Source organism: Sciurus vulgaris (genome assembly GCF_902686455.1).
Source record: "Sciurus vulgaris genome assembly, chromosome: 1".
NCBI lineage: Eukaryota > Metazoa > Chordata > Mammalia > Rodentia > Sciuridae > Sciurus > Sciurus vulgaris.
This window is the reverse complement of record NC_136461.1, coordinates 98878265-98903334: the sequence shown is the minus strand read 5'-3', so window position 1 is coordinate 98903334 and position 25070 is coordinate 98878265. Positions and strand designations below refer to the sequence as shown.

Genomic DNA, 25070 nt, shown 5'->3' with positions numbered 1-25070 from the left:
GGATATCCTGGCTGACACAGTTCTATGGAATGACCAAGCCCAGGTAGACCACTCATGTGACTGCTTTTCTATAGAGAACAAAGTCTAAACTCCAACAACTTTTGGCATTGGAGGCAGCTTGCCAAAGTTTCCAGCTCTGTGGGTTAACTCTTACTGGCTTCCATGTCACAACAACAGGTTTCCTGACCTTGTCCTGGTTATAAGTCATACCCTTCTGGGGTGTCTATAACCCTCTGCCCCATCCTTTGAGTCTTACTTCCTTAAGAAGACTCACCAGACCTTGTCCCCAACTCTGCTGCCCTCACTGTCTCTAGCATCCTCCTCCTCAGAATGTGTGCCCCTGAACCAGCACTATCGGCTATGTCTACCTTTCAGCCCCAGCCTGGGAGCAGAGCCTGGAATGGCACCTCCTGTCTTCTTCATGTCCTTCACATCTCCATTGAGGGCTGTGAGAGGGTTTCCAGGCCTGCCTGACTCACTGACAACTGACGCCGTCAGGCCAGCTGTCATGTGGCACGGAGGGTCCCTAGTGGGTAGGTGGCAGCATGGGGTGGGGTGGGCGTGTTCCCCAGCCTACTCAGGAGGTGCCCTCCCCTCTCTGTTGTGCTGTGCTGCTGTCTTGGTGCCCAGGAAGCTGGCTGGGGAAGGGAAAGTCTGACCCCTCTTCCTGTCAACAATGACGTTCTGCTGGGAGCTGACCCCTCTGGGGTGAGTCACCAGGAAGGGCAACCCGCCCCTGCCAAGTGGAGGAGGAAGCACTGGAGAGGGGCCACCAGAGGCTTGTGGCTGGATGAGGGTCTTTCTGCTGAAGGAGGAGCTCCAGACATGCTCCCTGCTGACCCCAGGGTCAGGGTAGGCTCCAAGTTCCTCCTCTCTCCTTTAATGTCCCATAGTTCAGCCTGAAGTCTGTACCAGATTGATGTCCTTAAACGTGGCTCTGGTCATGTCACAGTTGATTATAGTCCTCTGTAGTGCCCCTACCATGAAGTCCAGATGCCTTAGTGTGGCTCTAGCATCCATTCTTCTCTCTCCTCATGCCCTCCATGCCCATCAGGCTGGCCTCAGGTGCTCTCAAGGTGACATGGTGCACATGGCCATCTCCACAACTTGCTTTATCATGTTCCTTCTGCATTGTTCCCGAGGCTGGAATGCCTTTTCCTTTGCAGTTGTACACAGACTTTAAACTTCATTTCTACTTTCATATCACTCACCCATCTACTCAAAAAAAGAGCTATTGAGCACGGTCTATATGCCAAGTCTGTGCCATGTGCTAGGATTTTGCCCCCTACAAGCTAGACAAGCACTCATGAACCTGCCAGCCTTAAGGAGGGACCGGAGACATCCAAAGGCCCTTGAATGTAGCCCGGTGACTCGGTGGTGCTATGGGAACACCTGAAAGGAACACCTCACCCCTCCTGGAGAAGATCAGAGAAGGTGGTTGGAAGATGGGACCTCTCTGCTGATTTCTTGGGTGGGAATAGGAGTTAGGTAGGCAAGGGAACCAGGACAGGAAGAAGGCAGTAAGGGTGTTTGAATCAGAGAAAACAGAAAGTAGGAAGAAAGAATTCTAGGAACTGAAACGTGGTGATACAATTTGGAAGAGAAGGCGTGAAAGCATGGTAAGAATTGTAATTACCCCATGACCCTGTATAGTTCGAACCTTATCCTAAGAGCCAGGAGAAGCCAATGAAAGGTTTGTAGCAGAGGCTCACATTGAGCAAATTTGCCCCTTGGGCTGGAGTGAGACCACAGACTAGAGGAGGGTGAGCTGTAACCCGGGAGGCCCTATCCAGGGCATTTACGTGTTCTGGGCAGAGGTGATGGTGGCTTGAGTGAAGTGATGGCCCCGGAGCTGAGACGAAGAGGAAAGGTCGAGGGTGCCTTCTGGGGACTGGGGAGTGGAGAGGGGCCTGGTGACTCTCCGTTGTCTGATTAAAGGGGTCATTTGCTGAGAGGAGCAGGTCCTGAGATAGGAGGATGGTGTGTGCGAGCTTGGGCATGTTCAGTTCCAGCTCCCTGAGGACACGTGTCCAAATGGATGGACCTCTGGGGAGAGTTCTGAGAGGGAAGGCCAGGTCTCTGGAGGCATGGGCAGGGGCCATTGAACTGGGCGAGGATATTTCCCTCTTCCATGAAGCCTCCTGGAGCCCTCCAGCCCTCCAGCTTACTGCATGCGTGTTCCCTGCCTGGATCACACGCTGCCTGTGTCACTTAGCTTTTCTCTACGAATGATCATCTTTGCAACTAGAGAATCAGCAGAGGCGAGACAGTTAAGAGACCCTTGCCAATGGTACATGTGGCAGGGATGAGATCCTGACCCACTGAGAACTGAGATCTAGTGGGACTGTGATGGCCTGTCTGCACGCGCGGGGGAGGGGTGGATGATTGCAGAGAGAGGAGCCGCAGTCATCACAGCTTACCCGCACAGAGCACTGTGTAGACTAGAGGACAAGAAGATCAGGTTTGGGGAGGATAACAGTGGTTCAACTGTGGACTCACTGAGTTGGGTTGATGCCTGAAGACCCTCTAACTGCAGGAGTCCAGTGGATCACCAGACATTGGGGTCTGAGGCTAGCAGGAACATCTGGAGTTATACTAGAATGACCTTATCTAACCTCCCGTACCTGTGGCCCCATCAGCCTCTTGGCAGGCTCGTTTCTCACCTCAGGGCCTTTGCACTTGCTCTTGCTTTTGCCAGAAATGCTCACTCTCCATTCACATGGCTCATACATTCAAGTAACTCAGGGTCTTAGCTGGAGTTGGCCCCTTGCTCCCCTCTCTCTCTAGCTACTTCCTCTCCTTTGACTTTCATCTTAGAATTTATCACTGCCCATTATATCATGGAATTGTTCTTAGGATTTTCTCTCCCCCAACTAGAATATCATCTCCCTCAGGGCAGGGTTTAGCCTACAGGTTCACCTTCTCTTAAAAGGTGCCCAGGAGTGCCCCATATGAGCCTACATTCAATGCTGGTGACCAAATGAAACTCCACTGGGAGCATGCTATTGCTCCTGTGGCAGGGGGAGTGCAGAAGGGGTGACAGCAGAGTCACAGTCAGATAGGGAGGAGAAGGGGCCTGGGGCAAAACCTGGGAGCTGCAAAACACCCACACCTCAGGCAGGGAGAGGGGCCTTGGGAGAGGGGAGGCTGCTCGGAGATGGCCCATTTGGACCCATACCTTGCACAGGTGTTTGCATTTTGTGCCTTGTTGGGGCACTTCAGGTAGTATGGGGCGGTGCCAAGGTGACGGGGAGTGACGATTCCAGCAGGAGGAGGGGCCCCGGGGCATCATGTGCCTCAGAGAGTTCTAGTCTAAAACTCTAGGGGCAGCTTCCTGGAGGGAGAGGACGGACTGCACAGTGATTGGATGAGAAGAGGAGAGATGGGGTGTGGGGGTTGAGCTGTTGTGCCAGGCTCTGGGATGGTGGAGGGAGGGCATTCAGTTGTGATGAGACCACAACTTCTTCACTGTTCTCCTGGCTCCACTTCAGCAAGGAATTCTCCATTTGGAACAATCTTTCAAAAGAGTAAATCAGATCATGTCACTGCCCTGCTCAAAGCCATTACTTAGAATAAAATCCAAACTCCTCAGAATGAAAAACAAGGCCCCAGGGGACCAGCCTTGCCTTCTCTCTGACCTCAGCTCCCCCACGCTACCCCTGCTCACTCCTCTCCAGATTCATAGGCTTCGCTGATCCTTGAGACAAGCTCGTTCCCGCTACAGACATCCCTCTGTCTGAAAGGCTCTCCCCAGGTTGACACCCATCCTTTCCCTAACCAAATTCAGGTCTCTGCTTGAATGTCACCTCCTCAAAGAGGCTTTTCCTGAGTGTCCCAAGATAGAGCTCGCTCACCCTCCATCTTTTCTCGCTTCATTTTTCTGCATGGTAGAAAATTATATTTATTATATATTACTTATTTAATTCTTTGTTGGTTTCTCATTCATCTTCCCTACCAAAGTGGAGGCTGCCCAAGGAGAGGGGCTTTGCCTGATTTTTTCACTGCTACATCTTCAGAATGTAGAACAGAGCCCAGAATTTTAAAATGTGCTGAATGGATGTTTGAATAAACAAATAAAGATCTCTGTAGCAAACACACAGAGAGCGCTTGCAGACAGGAGCTGTGTGGAGGGGCATCCCCACTTTGCAAAGGAGCAAGTCTGGGCTTGGAGCAGTTGGGTAACTTGTCCAAGGACAGAGCCAGAGCCAGTGTTGGCTGCAGAAGGGAGAATAGGCCAGACCCTAAGCTCTTCTTGAAGTCACTGGGGACCTCCTTGGAAAGGATCGAACTGGGGCCCTTCCCCCACTTCTCCTAGTCCAAGTGAAGAGATGAGAAGAAGACAGTGAGGGGAATAAAAATGTGCCAGGAAGGAGTGTTGGGAGGAGGAGGACCCTGAGGAGCCAGGGAGAGGAGCCAGGTGGGCGGGGAGGCAGGAAGCCTGCCTGGGCTCTCTGCAGAGGCCCTAGGAGCATCAGGCTAGGCATAGAACCTGAGCACTCTGCACCCAGTCCCTTAAGGTTGTCCCTTGGGTCACAATAGTCCACTTCTACGTCCAGGGGACAAACAGGGACTTGCCTCAGGAAGACAGGGCCTTGCTAATGAAACCCTGACCATTTAGAATCTTCTCTCCTGTATCAACCCCCGAGCTGCTGGGAATTCCCCACTTCCTGGTAGGAACTGTGGAGCACTGGGGGGATTTTCCTCAGCCCTGGAATTCAGGACTCTTTCCAACTTTTATCATAATGTCTTCACCCTCCACATTCCAAGCCCAGCCACATACAAGTGGGGCGTGGGGATCCCACACACGCACACACACACACACACTCTTCAGGAGCAGGCTCTCCCTGCCCCCGCTGCCCCATATCTCATCAGAAGCTGTCTGCTGTGTTGTTTTAGGGGCCACACTTAGGAAACAGCCTCCTCTGCCCTGTCTTTAAGTTAGTGTCTCAAATGGCTGATACGACACCACAACTATTAAACACATAGCCTCCCAAACCCCAGGGGAACCAGTTCCCAGATGGGGTGTGGGGGCTTCTGCTGGTGCATCTCAGTGTGCCGCAGCGCTGTCTGTCATAGTGAGTCACTCCAGTCCAGTCCCTGCGGTTCCTGACCCTGCCTGTGCTTGCTGGAAGTGGCTGTGTGCAGCAGAGAGTGATGGCGGGGCTGGGCTGGGAGGTCTGGGTCCGTCGGCCTCGAGGAGCCTGGTGAGATGAGCATCAACGCACTGGTGTCTGGGGTCTAGACAGCAGCCACATGAATCGTGAGTATTTGTCTGGTCTGAGACTTGTCCCAAGCCAGCTGTTTACTCATGGGTCCCAGAGCACCTGCTACTTCTGAAGAACTCTGTCTTAATTCATTTCAGCGCATGCTGTCTCTGCCAGGCCTCAGCACAAGGCACTGGAAGAGAAACAAAAGAATGAGGACAACACAGCCCCTGCCCTCCCAGAGCCCACGGCTCAATCTAGCAATAATGACATATGGTGCTTCCGTGACCGGCCAGGCGCTGGGCTGGAGCATGGGGACTCAGAGCTAAGTAAACATGGTCCTGAACTCAGGAAATTTACATTATGGCTGGGGAGGGAAGAGAGAGATAGAAACCAGTAACTCCACTACATGGCAGCTCTTCCTCCTTCCAGTCTCAGCTTAGAAGCTGCCAGCCCCAGGGAGGTCTTCCTTGACCCCTTTTCTGTATTGATGCCCTTGACTCATCACAGTGTGCACCACTAAGCTTCCTTGTTGCCTGTCAACACTCCCCTGCCCCTGCCAGAACAGAGTACCCTGGCAGCAGGGCTGGCCTTCTGTCTGTGTCCTTGGTGTCTCACACAACGAATGCATTTTCAGAAAGTGTTATATGATGATTTCAAATCAGCTAACTGTTATCCATGCTGGGCAGAGACACTGGCAACATGCTGGCTTTGTTGTAGAGGAAGGGCTGACTAATTCTGAATGGCGAAGATCAAAAAAGGCAGCAGAGAGGTGTGAGTACCGCTAAGCCCTACAGAACACACAGGCTCTTGACAGGCAGAGAGGGGCGGCATCCCAGGCTGAGGGGACAACAAAGGCAAAGGCTTGGATGGCTGACTAGAGGAACTGGAACATGGGCATAGTGGGGGAGAAGCAAGAGATTGGGGGCGGTGATGCAAGGAACACAGGATCAGCTCAAGAAGACTCTTGATTTCTCGCCACAGACTCTGGACTTTGTTCTGTAGAGATCCTCTGTGAAATTGCAAGAACGGAGTCATGGAAACTGATCTGCATTTTAGAAAGATTCTCTTGATGATTGTGTGAACGGTATATTCGGGGAGTCCACTGATAGCAGTGTCCTCTCCTTAGCCTCTGCCTCATGGGAAGAGGGAGCTGGTGAGAGCCAGGTTGGGGAGGGGGGCGGTCAGCAGAGAAACCAGCTAGGAACCTATTGTGATGTTAGGAGACACATGACAAAGATGTGAATCAGAACAGGGACAGTGGGAAGAGAAAGAGACAGAATTAGTAACCAATTGGATATGGGAAGTGAGACTCAAGCTGTAACCAGGAAGGCTGAAGGACCACAGAGAGGGGGAAAACTCTGAGGTAGAGGAAGATGAGCAGATCTCAGAAGATGTGCTTAGTCCTGATGCATCTTGATAACAAACTGTGGATGCCTCCAGCTCAAGAAGATTCAAAGGATTCCATTTTGTTCAAGTGACAAAATCTCTTCCTACTATGGAAAGAGCTCACAGATCTGAATTTTAATTGGCACCACCTTCCCTGTTCCCACCCACCACTGTGGCAAAACACGTGCTGACAACAGGGAGATGCTGCCAGGAGAGGTAGACTGTGTGGAGGACACAGGGAGGCCCTTCGGTCATAGTGGATTACTTCAGTGTCCCTGAGAATGGCCCAGTCCACACCCTAGCCTTTTAGATACTTGATATTCCCATCTCTGTCCCACTGTGTCTTGGCCGCCCACTCCCATCACCACTCCCTAGACTTAGTCACTATCCAGAACTACCCCACCTCTGAAATTACTAATTCTGACATCTTTCTAGATCCTCTCAGCTTCTCCACTCATCTCTTCGCCTACACCTGTCCTCTGACCCCTCTGCTTCCTCCCTCTCCTTTCTCATAACATAGGTTATATAGCTCAAAATTTTACTCGTTCTCCTTTATAACATAATTTCCCCTTTGCTGCACCCCCTTGGTGAAGCCCCAGCTGTGGGTGGACCAGCTCTCCTTTTCCTCTGAACCACACGTGGTAGGTGGTTTCTCCTAGAGGAGTCTGTACCAGCAAACAGAACAGACCCATCACCATGGTCACCAAGCTTGACAGGCATAGCGCTACCCACTCTGTTTTCCCTAGTTCACATGTGTTCCACTGCTTGTACGATCACCTTGGAAAACCCTACCCCTTGTCCTCAAACTTTAACATACTTACTTCCATCAGAATCTCAGCAAATGATAAAACTTCTTCCTTGAAAATACAACGGGAGCCTGGAGGCAGGAAATCCTTCAATGTCTTGCTGACCCTTCCACCAGCCTGCCTGTCCCCTCTTTTCCTTCCTCTTCAATGACTCCCTCTCCCTTCTCCTTTCCCTATCAACATTTAAGCAAGTTCACAACTCTAATATTGAATCGAACCCTCCCTTTATCCTACATTTTCCTCCCACTTCCACCCCCTCCTTCCTAGGAAAACATCTCCAATACCTCTTGTTGGCTCCTCACCTCTCTGTGATCTGCTTTTCCTTCAATACAAAATATAAATAAACAGCTGTCATCAAGACCACTGATGACCTTCCCCGTACATTCAGTGAACCCTCTTAGACATTGCATGCATGATTCTTCCATTTCTTTCAACCACCCTTAGCTTCTGAGTCACTTTCTTGCTTTGCCTCCTTTCTCAAAGCCTGAATACCAGAATTAATAAAACGTTGCCCTAGGCCTTGTCTCCTACACTGCCCCCTGCACTTTTTATAGTTTAGGTGCTGCTCCATGCCGATGGTTGTGGCAGGTCCACCTCTGTCTGGACTCTCTCCCGATCTTCAAATCCATGTATTTGGTCACCTGCAGAGATGTCAGATTTGTCATAAATAATGAATGATTTTCTTAAAAAATATGAATATGCCCTATGTGATATTTAAGACAGGTTTATACTAAAAATTCATTTGTTGTTTATCTGAAATGAAAACTGAACAGGACCTCCTTATTTGACCTGGCAGCCCTACGTGACTTGACATCTTTATTTGAAGCTCCACAGGAAGCTCCACTCAATATATCCACAACTGAACTTCCCATGGGACAATCTCAACCATCTCCTGGGTTATCCACATTGTCCTTGACTTCCCTGTTCTTCTTTAGCTCTTAAATCCTCCTAAATATCCCTAAAATCTAACCAATTCTTTCCAGAAATAGCCTTTGTTCTGCCAAGGTCATCCCTATCTTTTACCTGCCACAATGTCCTTGCTGATCCTTAGAATGTGATTGCCACATAACAGCCAAATGATTTATTTAAATTCATGGTTGTCACTGGTTTCCATTCTGGAATCCAAAATCTTTCCCTGCATCCCCAATGCCCTGCATGTTGCAACCTTCACTCACTCCTCCTTCCTATTGATGGGCCACTCTTCCCCTCTTACATTTCCATACACCACGCTGAATTTCCTCCAGTTCCTCAAAAGTACCTAGCCTGCTCTTGCCTTGGGCTTTCCCATAGGCACAATCCTCTCATTTCCTCTCAGCTGGTGATAATTCTTTAGGTCTCAGCTGCCATCTTTCATACCCCCTCAATCCTGTACTTCCTTCTTGGACTGCTTGTCATACTCTAATGAAATAGTCAACACCTGGTCTTCTGTGAGACTATGAGCTCCATGAGAGCAGAACCTGCCTGTCTTCTCCATTGCATTCTGAGCCCCTAACACAATCCCTGGCACAGACAAGGAGCTCGATTCATATTTCAGGGATGAATGAGAACGGCCTTTCTCCCCACTCAGTTTTGGAGGGTTCCTCTTAGCTTCCGATGAACTCTCAGCAAAGAGCATTTCTCAGAATCGGAATGGTTTCCAGATGGACTTAGAATTTACACACCATCATGTCCCCAAGTGGGATGTCTTAGTCCTCCAGGTTCAACACCATTGACTCAACTCTTCCCTCATCAAGGTTATCTGAACCCTGTATGTCAATAGGGCAGAACAAAGGCCAAGTAAACAGACACAGAAAGGGCTGGCAGCCTCCAGCAGGATGATGGTGGGCCTGATGCTAGTGAGGATTCAGCAATCAGGGCCGCTTTGTCTCCAGGCTCAGCTGCTGAAGTATGGTCTCTAGCACGGCTCTCCCAAGTCCCATGAAGATCCCTTGAGTGTCGAGTTTGGGGGTTGGGGAAGGTGTCTAGGACAACTTCCCATCAGATTGTTGTTGCAAATGAGGTCCTAGAAGGGAAGGAATGATCAGGTTGAAGGAATAAATTGGGAAGTCACCATAACCAACTGACCATCACAGCTGTGTGAATGGTGAGACACCCCAGGGAGAGTATGGCCATCCAAAGAGAAGTGACTGATGAGAACTTGGGGGGAACCTGGTTGAAGGGACATAAGAAGATTAAAGAAGAAGTGAACAAAGAGGAACTGGAGCCATAGAGGAAAAATCATGAAGGTGCAAAGGCCGGAAACCAAGGGAGTAGCATTCAAAGAAGCAAAGGTTGAGCAACAGTCAGCCGCCCCAGAGAGTGGGGCTCTGAGAAGTGGCTACTGGGGTTGGAAAACAGGACGTCATTGGTGGCCTCTGAAGAGGAACATTAGCTCATCTCTCTGGTTCCAGCTCCTTCTGCCTTCACTCTGATGGGCCTTCCATGGACAGGAAGAATCCTGCCCCTCCCTGGCCATTTTTACAAGTGGGAGAACTGTTTCTGGAGGAGGGAGAAAGTCAATTCCCTGCAAGCAAGGTCATGAATTAGATGCTGAGTCTCCAGAACTGGAACTACATGCTGAGGAAGGCAGGGGTGTGGTCCCCATTACAGGGGACTTTAGGTCTGATTGGAGTATCCAGCATATATCTGCCACTCAGCTCTGCCCCTTCTTAGACCAGGGAGCTTCCTAGATGACCCATTTATCCTGAGAAGGTTGCTGTAGGCTATGTCCTTCTCTGTACCCATCTTGCTATCTACCTGTTCTTCTTCCTGAAGTTTGCCTTCTGCCTCCCTTGGCTCTGATCCCCAGAACCTGCCTACAGAAAGGGCCACATCTTCCAAGTACTCCACTTCTTTATACCACCCAGGACAAGCCTATAACACACTTTACTCACATCTCCTTCAGAGAAACAAACAGCAGAACAAGCAACAAACCTACCTCAGAAGGGGAGTTAGGAGGACTGACAAGCATCCAAAGATCTCCCAGTTATCCGTGGCTCCCTAGTCTCTGTTTCTGACCCTTCTGGGAAGCCTCAGGGCATTAGACTCCATGGATTTGTCCTGGGGGTAAGGCCTCCTTCTCTTGTCTACTACCATTCAGTTATGGAGACCCCCTCCAAGTGGCCTCCTCATCTCCAGTGAAGCCCTCAGGCCTGGGGGATCCCTCTCCAGAGCTTTAGACTCATTCAGATATGTCCTAATGGGAGGTACTTTCTCCCAAAAGGACCCAGAGCATATTAATATTTTATAATAATATTTTATAAATATCACTTTGGTCATAACACTCTCATGCTCAGAAACCTTTAGTGGCTCCCTGTGGCCTGGAAGCTGGGGGAGAAGGGATCCTTGGCTGGTGTTTCACTCCCTCAGGGCAGGCCCAGAGTGTGTATATGGGGGGCAGACTATCTCCCTCCAGGAGGATAGAGGTGGGAGGGAGTTGATGGGTTCTCTGCCCCAGTCCCCACTGAACCTGGGTGTACCTCCTTCCCTAATAGCTCCACCCACCACTCTGTGGGCTTCCAGCACACAAGGAATGGGAGCTTGGACAAGCAGGAGAGAGAAGGTTCTGGAGTACAGAGTGAACTCAGAGAGCTTAGAAGACCTTCACATGTGCCTTGGCTCTGGTGTGGCCAACCTCAGATCATACAGGAGCAGGTATTAACAACAGCTTCTGAATATCTGGCCCCAACCCATTGCCCAAGGGGTCAGGAGGTACGGATTCCAACACCTGTGCCAACAGCTCCCACAGACCTTGAGCAAGAACCTTTATCGCTAGCCTTAGACTCCTTAAGTGAAAATGAAGAGAATAGATTCTATGGTCTGTTCCAGCTCTGCCATTTGACAATTCTGTGAGCTAGACTTTCCTCTCTTCTCCATGGCACACATCTGCTCTAGCCTGATCCATTTTCTTTTGCCTTCTGAATGCTGTAGACCAGAAGGGCAAATGGACTTATTCCCACCCATCAGCTTCAATTGAATTGTGATGATGGCATCGAGGAGCCTGCATCCTGTCTTAGTGGGCATGGTGCTACAATCAACAGTGTCAGCCACAGGCAAGAGACATGAAAGAGGTGTCAGGCACACCATATATCGGCCTAAACTTCCTAGCCTTTCATCTTTGACTGAAGTGATTTTCTCTTTCTGAAATTCCTTCTTTTTCTCCACCTGTCCAGATTCTTCCAAGGTCCAGATTCTTTAAGAAGTTGGGGTACCATCCATTTCTCAGAAGATTTTGGTTACTAAGAGTGTACTGTATTCAGGAGTTTTGCTAAATAAGTAGGTATAGCTGCTCTTGTGTAGGGGGGTGGAAATGAGTAACTTTGTGAGATGATGAATGTATTAATTTGTTCTATTTTTCTATATATGTATCTTATGACATTAAGTTATGTAACTTAAATATACATGGTGCAATTTATTTTTAAGGAAGAAAGCTTCATCCTTCCCTGAAACTTTTTACAGATAATGACTTTTGAGGGACATTTATTTATTTCTACTTTTTAGAGATTATGACTAGAGCTGCTACAAACAAAAAGACAAACAAATAGAACGAAACAAATATGCTCATTGAACATGGATCCCTGGCTGCCTGGAGAAGTTAAGTTCAACCTGGTGGACATGTATTCTCTCCCTAATGAGGCTGTGGGCTCCAGCAGCTAGGCCTGGAAAGTGCCACCTGATTTCCTGCTGATGTCAGAAATGAGCCTGGAGCAAGTACTCAGAAGTTTGCTGACTGAAAACTTGTTTGTACACAAGCAAGACCAAAGAGTCTGAAGTTGGATCATAGAGACCAACCTTCAGCTGCAGGGCCTGAATATTCTCTGGAAAAGGGCAGATGACTGGGCTTAGTTAGAAGGTGAGATATAGAAACCCAGCTCCCAAGAAGCCAGTTTCAAAGTAGGGGTGGGACTTCTCAGGTGAGAAGAGGTGGGGAAGTTCCAGCAGTGGGGAAGGTGTGAATGCTCAGAAGTGGGAACCAAAAAATCTAATCTGGGAAGCTTAAATCCTTTCCCTTCCTTCTGTGAGAAGCTCTTCACTCTTTCCAAGTTGTTCTCAGTTTTTTCCTGCCGTGTGCCACCTTTCCCAAAATGATGTGTGCTGGCAGCCCCTCACACTGAGAATGGGTCTGTCAATCAATTCAAATAGGATTTTGTTGGTGTCTTGGGGTTGGTGACCTGCAGTGTGAGCGCCCTGAGAGCTATAAATCCAGGAATGGAGTTGAGATGCTGCCAAAGCTTCACAGAGTCCCTGATTTACTAGGAGTTATTCCCTTGCCACTACTGCTGGCTGTGATCCTTGTTCTGCATGGGACTCTGTGGAGTGGGGGGATAGCTGCAGGAGAGACAGGAAATAAAAAGCCCCCCACGCCCTTGGCCTGTCACCCATGGCTTGCTACTTAACCATTCTTAGCCATCGTCTGCCTTGTGTGGGCTTGTTTTCTCTCTCCTATTATTTTGCAGGCCCTTTGGAGGTAGACTGGCTCATGCGTCTGGTGTCTGCCTCCCCTTCAGGTTCCTCATGTCACCCTGGGCACAGGGAAAGTCTGGACTGATTAACCAGCTGAATGGAGAAGAAAAACGGTGAATTAATCCTACAAGGAGCGCCTCCTAGAAAAGTCCCAGCCACCTGCTCCCCTGGGACCTGCAAACCTCTCCAGGACACCCTCTAGCAGCTCAAGATGTCCTTTGCCTGGTCCTGTCACTGCCAGCTCTAGGCTGGGCCTTCCTCCTGCAGCCTCTGGAGAGATGTCTCTGGCCTTAAGTTCTGAGTACTTCAGTTGGCTCTGTTAGCAGGGCCTGCTCCAAGACCAATCTGAATGACTTTGGCCACCTCCCTGTTTTATAAGTCCCATTTCTAAGCTGGAAACTACAAACATCTCCCCTCCTTTCTGTCCTCAGTTTTTTGTCCTGAATTTTTTTCTCCTCGAGTCCTCTTCACGCCTCTCCTCTCTCATTGAGCTGGGATTTGCTGGGTTCTGACTCTGGGAGTGAGGTGGTTCCCTGGGCAGCAGTTTGAGAAAAGCAAGGGAGACCCCTGCTCTCCTGTAGCTCCAAGTCCATTGGGGTGACCACAACACTAGGCTCATTGCGAAACCTTGTAAGTCAAAGCTTGCGTGATAAGCACCACATGTGTGGAGACAGAGCTCAGCCCAGAGCACGCCTGGGTGGGCTGGGGTCTGGGAGCAACCCAGAAAGAATAGAAGGAGGATTATTCCAAGAGCACAGGGAGCCAGTTTAGACAGCCGTGAGCTGTGTAACATTGGGCAAGTCACTTAACCTCTCTGGACTCAGATCTTTATCCACACATCAAGTTTCCCTCTAGGACTCTGTATGGCACAAAGCTGCAGTTAGTTGCTGGAGCCTTTGTGCATATGCTGGGCAGTGGCAGAGGCCCAGGCCAGGAGGGATGGGCATGGTGCCTGTGATCCTAAGTGCAGCTTCCCATGACCTCTGGGTGGGAGGAAGGCTTCCCTGGGAAGCCTTGAAGCCAGAGCTGCATCTCGTTTATAGACCAGGTGCCTCAGGCCTGGGTTTCGGCTCCATCTTACTTCCTCTTTCCCAGCTTTAAGGCTGCAGTGGACAAAGAAAAAGGACCCTAGCTGGGTGAGAGGGTGAGGGGCTGCAGAAGCCACATCAGCACCAGGACAAACAAAGATGCGCTGTTTTTCCTCAGCTTGAGGTTGTTTATTTGCAAACAACAGTGTTTGCCTTGGACACTGTTCTCCCGCCTCCCCGGCCAACAGAGGCTGTCTGTGCGCCTGCCCCGCCCCACTCGGCGCTCTGTCTCTGGCCTCCACCAGGGCCTGCTGTGTGTGTAAGTTCCCTGGCTTTCTACAGCGTCTCCCCATACATGAAATCTGAGCAGACTTGACATCCAGAGGGAGTGTAGAAAGGGGACACTCCAGCTTTGAGGACAGCCAGTAGGGAAAGTGTGTTACAGGCACACTCCAAATACCCAGCTCTGACCCCAGTTCAGCAACCCCACCCCCCATCCCCAGGCTCAGACACAGTCCTGGTAAACACCTATTAGTGCTGGGAATTCAGGGCTCCTGGCACCTCTGAATTGGCCTCCTGAGGCCCTGAAGCCTTGAACCCAGGATATTAACCCTCCCTGCAGTTTTGGTAGTGTCAGGGGCAGAGTGGGTGTAAAGGATCCCTCTGTGAATCCCTTCTGCCAGCTCCTTCCTTTGTGATAAGCAGTGTCCACATGGGGTCTCATCCTGCAGGTAGCTGTCCTTGGGAGGCGTGACACATCTGTCTCAACAGCTAAACAAAAATGTTTTCTTCTTCAACAGGAGGAGCTGTCTAAGATGCTGAGTGGCACCTGGGAGTCTGAGCAGAAAGGTGCCGTTCCAGGTGTGGAGCCGAGAGACTGCTAGTTCCCCTCTTGCTGAATGTGAGCCCTGAAAGACAGGTCCCTGTGTTTTAGAGCAGAGGTTTAGGGCTGGGATGGGAGAGAATGGATCTAAGAATATCACTGGGAACACCCCTTAGCCGCAGGACCACCTTCTAAGGAGGGAAGTGCCCTTCCCACGCCCACATGCCCAGTCCTTGTCTGCTGTCTTGCACAAAAGGACAGAGATATTAGAAACATTCTGAAGATATGTCATGCAATTCCCTTCCCTTCCCACCCCAAGGCGTCAGCCATCCCTGCAGGCGTCCCCACACCCCAGTCCTGGCTGGGAGGCTTCCAGAAAGGGTGGGGCCTCTGGTAAGAAAACCCATTGATGCAGATTTATGGGCCTGGACAGAAAAGGGGGTCCTAGGGAGCCTTAATTATGGGTGCTGGAAATGTCCAAGACTTGGGCCTCCAGAGCCCTGAAGTCAGGCAGCTAAAGGTACAATGAGGGGCCCCTGCAGTGTGGCCTCTTAGCCTTTCTGAACCAGTCTGGCCTTCAGATTTGTCTCAGTCTGACAATTACAAGAAAGCAGGAGAACTCCTGGCACAGGGAAAATGCTTATAAATATTTAAATCCTTCCTGCCTTGGAACTCCGGCAAGTAGCAGGGCTATATACCCTATTCCTCAACACAACTTAGCTAGGAACCCAGAGATCAATTCAGGAACCCCTAGCCTGGGCTCACAACTAAGTCAGCTCTCAGCAGCCTTGTGCTAAGATTTGGAAGAGGGCCAGATGATGGATAGGCAGAGTACTGCATCCAAAGGTAGGGGAAGAACCTCTGAGTCTCTCTTGATGTCACCCATGAAAGGAGGTCTGGGGAGCCAGGAGTGGTGGCACACGCCTTTAATCCCAGTGGTCCAGGAGGCTGGGGCAGGATGATCACAAGTTCAAGGTCAGCCTTTGCAACTTAGTGAGACCCTGTCTCAAAGAGGACTGGAGATGTAACTCAGTAGTAGAGCACCAGCACCCCTGGGGTCAATTCGCAGTACCATGGCCCCCCAAAAAAGGAAGTCCAGGATTTCCCTTGCCTGGGGTGATGATGTTAGATCACTGAAATCTTCTCTATGATTACGGGTCCATCCCTCCTATCTTATCTCTCTGTTTCTCTCCTTCATATATGCATGCCAGCACGCATGCACATGTGCATGCATGTACACACACTCACACACACACATACACACAAGTTTGAAATCCATATCTGAATAAGAGCAGTTTTCAATCCTTGATCCCACAAATTTTGCCTGCAAACTGGTAGTATGGTGGTCTAGAAAGGCAAAAGTAATCCTGAGGACTAGAGAGCAGCAGCCCAGCTTGGGTGCTGTGACTGGAGAGACGCCTTTCAGAGCTGGCTGTACTTACAAGAAGCCCAGATTCTTCCTGGGACAGCTGCTAGGCCTCCCTGTGCTCTCTCCCACCTGTTGCTCCTGACTCATGGCTCACACATTTGCCCAATGCGTCTGAGGAAATCTCCAAACATCCTAGTCCTGGTCACCCCTCTACGTATTTTCAGATATCCAAATAAGGAAGTTTCTGTTTGTTCAGTACTGGGGATTGAACCTAGGGGTGCTCTACCATTAAGCTACACCCCTGGCCCTTTTTGTTTTTTATTTTGAGATAGGGACTTGCTAAATTGCTGAGGCTGTCCTTGAACTTGCAATCTTCCTGCTTCAACCTCCTGAGTTGCAGGGATTACAGGTGTGTACCATTGTCCCCAGCTCACATGAAGACCCAGCATGTATAAAACACCAGATTTTGGGAACTTTGTAGCCAAACTTTTAAGGCAACTTGATGTAAGGGAAAGAAGAAATGAAGTGCAAGTTCCAGTAACATCAAGCAAGGAGAGACAACTGGTGTCTAGAGCCCTGGGGACAGGATGTGCACATCTGCCTCTTGGTGTCAGACCAGCCTGGGGCTTCTGAACTGTACAGGCTGGGTGGTCATAGTCATGTAATTGCCCTCTCTGGGTTTAGGGACTAATTCCTACCTCCTGGGATTATAAGGATTGAATGGAATCAGGTGCAAAATAGTTGACCCAGGACCTGACCCAGAGTCAGGAGCTGTAATAACATGCATGATCTAAGTAAATGGCAACGCCATCCTTTCAGCAGCTCAGGCCAAAAACCATGGAGTCGTCTTTGACTCCTCTCTCTCCCAAATCTCAAACAAAAATTATCAGCAAACCCTGTCATCTCTCCTTCCATCCAGCACCCCACCTCTCCTCACCATCTCCTGTTGCTCCTCCCAGAGCCCAGCTGCCATCTTCCCTCACCTGGTTACTGCAGCAGCTTCCTGGCATGTCTTCCATTGCCCCTCAGTCTTTCCTCAACAGAGGAGCTGGAGGGATCCAGCCCTCCATGGCTCCCTGGTTCATTCAAGCAAGTATATGCAATGGCTGTGAACAGGGCTCATGGCCTGCCCTCTCTGACTCTCCTCCTCACTCCTCTGCTTCAGCCTCACTGGCCTCTCCTGCTCTTCAACACACAGGGCTGGTCTCCCTTGCTTGGGGTGCATGTTCCCTGATGCCACACTACTCAGTCTCCCCTTCTCTGTGTGGCCCACCCTGAGCACTGCAGTTACTACTGCTCCCTGCCCCCACTCCAGAATCCCCTCATTCCCTTATCCTGTTTTGCTGTCCCTTTCCCACGGGAACTGTCACCTTCTAGCAAGCCATGTAACTAACTGATTTAATCTGCTTTGTTGCTTGCTGTATCCCAGCACCTAGAATTCAAGCAGTTTTGCGAATGATATAATCTCATGACAATCCTAGAAGGTGGTTAAGACAACCTATTTCTTTTAATGGCAGATACCCCCAGGTTTTCCACAGTAGAGTTCTGATCCTCTTTATGCATCTGGGGTTAGGGTTGAGGAAGCAATGAATAATGGTTCTCCTGTCACCTTGGTCCTCTCCCCTGGACGACTGTCCTCCCTGAGGCCCTGCCCCTTAAATACTCTGCTGCAAGCACAGATGCAAACCCATTCTGTTGGCTCTCTTCTGCACAGTGGAGGCCTAAGTTTTTATTGCCTTCTACAAAGGGAGAAAATTAGGAAAATTAACACAGACAACACAAGAATCATAAAGTTATCTGATTTATGAAGTGTGGGTTTCTGATGCAGTCCTCAGAGCATGCAGGTTCTGTCTTGGTAGAACCTTCTCAGGTGGCTGCAGTCTTGCATCAGAGGCCAGGCCCAGCTCTCACGGTGCCTGGTTTGCATCCCTCCTTCCTGATTCTTAACCTGCCACTTGCTACCTGACTCCTGCTTCTTCCTGCTGCTCTTGGAGCTAGAAACCTTACTCTGCTATTTCCTAGTCATGATCTTGAGAAGGTCACTTGTTGGGGGACAGTAGTATCCTCTTCTGTAGAACAGAAAGGGTTATGTACTGCTGGGAGGAGCAACCAGAATAACACGTGTGATGGGCTTTGGCAACTTTCAAACCTTACATAAACCTAAGATAAATGGGAAGGTGAGGTTGGGCACTGCCAGGATGACAAAGGAACCAAAACCTGGGGGCAAGAGAAGCTGTCAATGCAGCTGGTACCTGAAGAGTGCAGCCTTGCTGTGCCAGGTCACACTTCCTGAGGACTTGCAATCTGATCACAGACAAAGGAGCTTTGCTTTCAGTTAAACAGTGAACTTTTGGTCCCCAACCAACCTGGCTGTAGATAAGGTAGGAACTAGGGGAACTGGAAAAAAGCAGAGGGAAACTGAGACCAAAAGTGGGGCCATGCTGAGAAGTACCACCAAGTCTGGTACAAGATCTCAGAGGAGTTTATGCCCTGGCAGGCATGTTTTTGGAGACAGAACCCTTCTAATCTCTTAGGAAGCCTTGCTTGACATGATGCAGTCCATAAGGCACCTACTATATATTAAGCACTATGGCTGATACTGGGGATCTAACTGAGAATGAGATAGGCAGGGCTCCTTCCTGCTGGGGCATACTGTCCTTGGGTGAGACAGACATTGAGACTTATTAATAACACACAGAGACTTATTAATAACCGAGGCAGGGCTATGCCATGAGTGTGCATAAAATATACAAAAGCAGAACCTGACTTAGCGGAGGGGGTATTAAGACTTTCTGAAGAGGTGCCCTTTGAGCTGAGAACTAGTTGCAAGACACTGTTTGATTATTTCTAGCAAACCCAAACCATGCTCCCTCATGATCCTGCAACTCCCAGGAATCTGGACAGAGAATGTGACCCTGGGACTTGAGGCCACAGCCAGGCCCCTGATAGAGTAAGACCTAGCAGCAAGGGGGAGGGAGGCTCTGAGTGTTGCAGCCTGGACCAGAGCTCAGCATTTGAGGGCTGCCCCAGCCCTCTCCAAACCCCCTCAAGCACGTTGAGCCAGCAGGACAGGACAGCAAGGTTCTGGCTCTTTAGACACCCGTGGACACAGCAGGGCAGGGCCCCATGACCTCATTGTAATGGTGTCCTACAGCCCTGCCAGCAGGAGGAGAAAACAAACTCTGAAAAGTCCCCCAGTGCTCCTGTTGCATGCAGGAAGGCTCAGGCGCTGCGCTGGGGCTCCAGACTGCAGGCGGTGTGCCTGTGAGGAATCCGAAAGTTCTCGTTTCCCCGCAGAAAAAATTCCAAAGATTGCTCAACATTCCTTTGACCCTAGGAGCTGAGGTTTGGCAGGAGATGCTGAGGGCCTGAAGGAATGGGAGTCTGTGGGCTGCCATATGGCCTGTACTGCCAGGTAATAGCCCCTCGGCCCTACTCCCTGGGGGAGGAGGAAGGAAGGCAGGGGGTATCAAGACCCACCCCCCCTACACACACTGGGGCATGAGGGGGCCACACTGGTGGAGCTGGAAGGTGGCTGGGAAAACCTCCAGGCTTCTGAGGATGGGAGACGATGTTTCTGCCCTCCAATGAGAGCTGCCATGTTCCCAAGGGGTCCTGAGACTGAAGACCCAAATTCTCTGGCTCTGAACAAAGGCTTGTTTTCATAGATCTCAGAGTTAGGGGAGTAATTAGTTCACTGACATTTGCTTTCTGTGGTTCCCCGGGAGATGAGGGCTTCCCAGTTCTCTCCCTGAGGAGCTGGGCATAAATGCCTCCTCCTTCAGGCAGCCTGCTCCCAGCCTGGATTGAAATCCACCTCTTTCCCTCCTCTGATAAGGCATTTCCTACATTATATCTCCTGTGGTTGTTTCTATGATTGTCTGCTTTCCCCTTCTAAGGAGAGAAGGGGAGGGCAGAACACTCTTTGGTTCATGTCTGTGTGATCCTGCAGGGCCCAACTGGCACAGAGCTGTGCATGCAAAGATGTTCACCACCATATTGCTTACAAGGCGGGGAAATAGCAAGTTATCTAAACTTTCAAAAATAGTGGTTTGATTAAATAAGTTAGTGTATATCCACATGTCAGAATGTTAAGAGGCACTGCAATATCGTTTTCAAAAAAAAACAAAGATATGGGAGAAAAATTAAATCAATAAATTTCTGTCACATAGAGCTAACCACTGTTAACATTTTAGTGTTAACTTTTTTTGTGCGTAGACATATAAGTTCAGTAAAATCCTCTAACATGGAATATATTTAAGGATAAAAGTTAAATTATGGTCAGGCATGGTGTCCTACGCCTGTAATCCCAGTGGCTTGAAAGGCTGAGGCAGGAGAATCATAAGTTCAAAAGTCAGCAACTTATAGAGGCCCTAAGCAACCTAGTGAGATCCTGGCTCTAAATTTTAAAAAAAGTGGGGGTGGGGTGGGGCTGGGAATGTGGCTCAGTGCTTAAGTGCCCCTGAGTTCAGTCCCCAATACTGGAAAAAAAAAAAAATCATGTCAAGTGTGGGTTTCTATTACCGTGAAAGTACTGGGAAATAGTATTTGGAATGTGTGTGTTGGGGGTGGTCTGTATTGTCACAAAAAAAGCACAGTGTAAATATTTTTAAGATTATTGAAATATATTTTTAATTTTCCCTCCAGAAAAGCTGTTCTAATTTACACTTGCCAATAAGTGAGAGTTGCTTGCTGCCCTGTTTCTGCGAAGTTTATCATTGTTAAAGTCGGTGGAGGAATTTGAGAGAGATCTCAATAGGTGGAAGTGGTAGAATTTGGTGGCTGCTTGGGGATAGAAAATTAAATCAAAAGGAAGAGGGTTAATGATACTGAGGGACTTGGCTTGGTCGTGTATAAAGATGAGGAAGCCTTTAGCTGAGAAAGGGGAGAAAGAAAGGATTGGGGTGAGGAGAATAGAAAGTAGGTTTGGGACTATTGCATATTTAAAACAATAGACAGACAAACCAACCAACCAACCACATAACACCCTGTGGAAAAATAAGCAACATACATTTCCCAAAAGAAAACATGCAAATAGTTAAAAGATAACAAAATGTTGATCTCATCCAGGTGTGGTGGCATGTGCCTATAATTGGGAGTCTGAGGAAGGAGGATCAGAAGTTTAAGGCTAGCCTGGGCAATTTGGCAAGACTTCCAGCAACTTTGGGAGGCCTATCAAAAATAAAAGATTAAAAGGACTGGGGATGTAAGTTAGTGGTAGAGCACTTCTTGGCATGCATGATGCCCTGGGTTCTTGCCCCAGAATTACAAGAAAATAAACAAACCTCACCATTTTATTGAGATTCATTCAATTGGAAATATTAGAATTTTTTTTTTTTACAAGTTTAGTTAAAGGGGAGAATTGAAGAAAGCATCACATAAGACCTAGAAAAATAGGTTTAGCTAGGAAGAGATCCTCACAGCTCTTTCCATCATTTTTGTTTCTTTCTATTCCCTGGCACTGTCATATGGTAGGAAGCATGGCTTTTGAGAGAGTTTATGGCTTACCTCTCATATCTGCAACTGCAGAGAGCTATTAGAATCTTTTTTCTATGATCTCAAGGTCAAAAATATCAGAGAAGCGTTCTGATTAATCCAACATGGTCAATCAACTGAAGTATGGGAGGTTAGCTATTAAGATTGGCAACCTTAGGTCAAGTTCCCTTCCTTGAGTTAATAACAATGTGGCCAGGATTTAGAAGAGAATGGAGCATGCATATGAATCACATGGTTAGCTTTTGAGAAGAACACTACTTTGTAAGAACACTACAGAAAAATGGGGGTGCTCTTCTGTGATTGCAAACAAAAGATATTTACTCGTTCCCAGTATACACTTTTTATTAAACCAGGGATTGAACCCAGGGGTGTTCAACCTCTAAGCCATATCCCCAGCCCATTTTTTTGTTTTGTTTTGTTTTCTTATGTTTTTGAGACAGGGTCTTGCTAAGTTGCTGGGGCTGGCTTTGAATTTGCCATCCTCCTGCCTCAGCCTCCCAAGTCACTGGGATTATAGGAGTACACCACAGTGCCTGGCTTCAGTATAGTCATTCCTTTCGTCCATACAAATAAATGTCCCCAAATGTCCTCTCTTAATATAATGTAACCTTTCCCATATCATTGGGATGTAGCTCAGAGTCTTTTCCAGTGACTGCCTCCAGCTTCAAGTTCAGAATCTACTACATGGGAAATCTCTTTCATTAGATACGTGATAAGATTTTCCTGTTTGTTCTAGATGTTCCGTGAATGTATTCGTCATTCTACTCAGCATTTAGTGAGTGCTTTCTGTCTGCAGATTCTGGAGAATGTTTTTTTCTTTTGCAGGATTGAGAATTGAACCTATCTTGCTAGGCAAGCATTCTACCACTGATCTGTATCTCCCGCCTGCTGAAGAATTCTTGGTCATTATCTCTTCAAAGTCTTCTCCATCGTTTATTCTAATCCTTTCTTTTGAGCCTCCTTTTGAATGTAGCCTTTTTAACTATCCCATGTCTCATAAAATTTCCCTTTCATAATTATTTTTAACCTCCTGTGTTGGGTTCTGGGTGAATTCCTCAGCCCCATCTTCCAAAGCACTAATTATTTATTCAACTATGTTTGGTCCAGAGCTTCCTCATTTGTTCAAATATTGAACTTTTCATTTCCAGGGTTTCAAATTGTTCCTCTTTTATATCCACTGATTCTTGTTCATTTCTTATCTTTTGAGGATTTCTGAACATTGCTTATTTTAAGACCATTTTCATCTTGTTCTACTATTTTCTTTTCATCTGGAGGGAGCCCATCTCTTGCTCATTGCTTTTGTTGGCAGCCTTTCTTCACATTAGTTTTCCTGTTTCTTACCCATGGAGATATTTGCTTCCTTTTGAAATGTGGCAGTAGGATTTGTTTTTCTTCCTTTTTCATTGGGAGGCAGCCTAGAGTGATGGTTAGGAGCTCAAATTCTGAAGCGTGACTGCAAGTGCTCAGATTTTGGTTTCATAACTTAATAGCTGCACAGTTTTGGGCAACTTTCTTCATCTCTTTGCATCTCGAGTTCCTCATCCATAAGCTGGGGGATCATAATAGCATCTATCTAATAGAGTTAACTGAGCAAATGTATGTAAAACATGTAGAGAGTGCCTAGAACACAGTGAGTATTTAATAAAAATGTTAGAAATCATTTCTACATATTTGGAGAAAGTGAGTGAGTTTGGGTTTGTATGGAAGTGAAACTTGAAACATTAACTTAGAGGGCCATTTGACAGCAGTTCAAATCCAGGATTCCTGGATGTGTCTATTCATCTTGGTCAAGTCTTCTTTGGCTCCTCATGGTTTTCCATTGTTAATTATCTGATTAGGACGACCACCAATTGCACTCAACTTACCTCAGCTGCAGGCAAGAGGTAGCGTTAACCTTATAAATTCTACCATTTAAAATGGGTGAAAAGGAAGCAATAGCTATGGATACTGGTCCAACATTTAAACACATCTAGCTAGATGGAGATGATGAGGTTGGTGAATACCATGGCATCCTGGGCAAATTCTCTTGTCAGCCATAATGGCTTTCCAGTTTTTTTCCTGTTGGAATCATTTCTTTTACCCATATCCACAACCCCCCTCCCCCACTCCCAGTGAGTGGAACAAGAGAGAGTATTCCTTGCTTAGGGCTGTACTGCCTTACAACTACTTTTACTAGCCTAGGTACCTGGGAATTACCTCAGGGCAGTCTCCCAGACTTGTTGGATGATAGAAATCTCCTGGGGAATTTAGTAACAATGCAGATTTCCAATCACACCTCAGATTCACTAAATCTCAGGGGAGGTGCTTTGGAATCTGCATCTTCAACAATCACCCCAGGTGATTCTTACCATCAGGAAATTTTGGAAAATAACTGCCTTAGTGGTTGAGAAATCACACACCTCAGCTGGGCAGATTTAGGACTTTTTAGATCAAAATCTTTAGACCCTTCATCATCTGATTGTGAGGTTCATTTGGGGTGGGGGAGTGGGGCCAATAGCCAACTCCAGAGCTGTTGTAAAAGCATGAGAGTTTGCAGAGCTGCCCAGGTGGCAGTGACTCTGGAGGCTCCACCCATCCCCCCAAGGCTCCAAGGAAACAGTGGGGAGGGAAAGCAAGGCTACTCTGCCCTGAAATGCTGTCCCTGCCACTGGGACTTTTGGGTTACACTGGGGTGGAGTGAGGACAGCATTGTCATTCCTTGTTGGCAGGGAGTGCACAACCTGACAAGCTGGGAGGCCATAGTTCTTCCCAGGTATCACCGCTGCAGTTGCCAGGATTCTGTGGTTTCTTGCTGGTGTAGAACTTTCAGTCTGGGGAGAGAATTGGGGTTTTGCTATTGAACAAAGAGCTTGACTTGGCCATTTGGAACTGCTGGCTGCTGAAAGAAAGTCCTCTCTTAAAGCTGTATTTTCTGCTCACTGGTTTCTTCTTCTGAGAATTCTTTCTCTTACAGCATCCTATCAAAGGCTGCATGAAATCACTGTCACATTCCATTGTCCTGGCACAAGTCTGAATGGCACATGGTCTGAATCCCAAGAGATTCTAGGAAATGGTCTAACAAACAGCCTTGATAACATAAAAATAGGAAATGCAATTTTCCTATCCTAGGATCTGTGGGTGCTCATAGCCAACCCCTCTCCCTAAACCAACTTTGATTCGGTCATTTGGGGCACATCGATTCCCACATTCCCATTCAAGTCCCCAATTCTGACTTAAGACTCTATTAGTGGTAAGAAACAGAAACAACACAAACTACTTTTGGCAACAGACATTCACTGAAAGGGCCATGTAGCCAGGAGAAGAGCTGGGGTACAGCTCACCTCAGTAGCCAACGTGGAAGGGCCTGTGACCCCCGGCCTCACTGCTGCTTTCCTCCGCCCATCAGTGCCCTTTTCTGAGACAGGTTTGGTGCAGATGGAAGGAAGGTGCTTCTGGAAGCTGTGTTGACTCACTGCTTCCTGTGCACCAATAGAGCAAGAAAGTTGGGGCTTGTTTTCTCTAATTCTAGAATGT

The 25070-nt window shown here is 48.3% G+C and overlaps 1 protein-coding gene across 1 annotated transcript in view; it reads left to right on the top strand.

Annotated features, from left to right (window-relative positions):
• The window catches only part of LOC306641036 (uncharacterized protein), a 92267-nt gene extending 78166 nt beyond the window's left edge, over positions 1–14101 (top strand). Inside the window, exon 2 of the transcript XR_013757991.1 lies at positions 13937–14101. The gene's annotated coding sequence lies outside the window, so the exon portion shown is untranslated. The remainder of the gene's footprint in view (positions 1–13936) is intronic.
• Positions 14102–25070: the final 10969 nt, after the last annotated feature.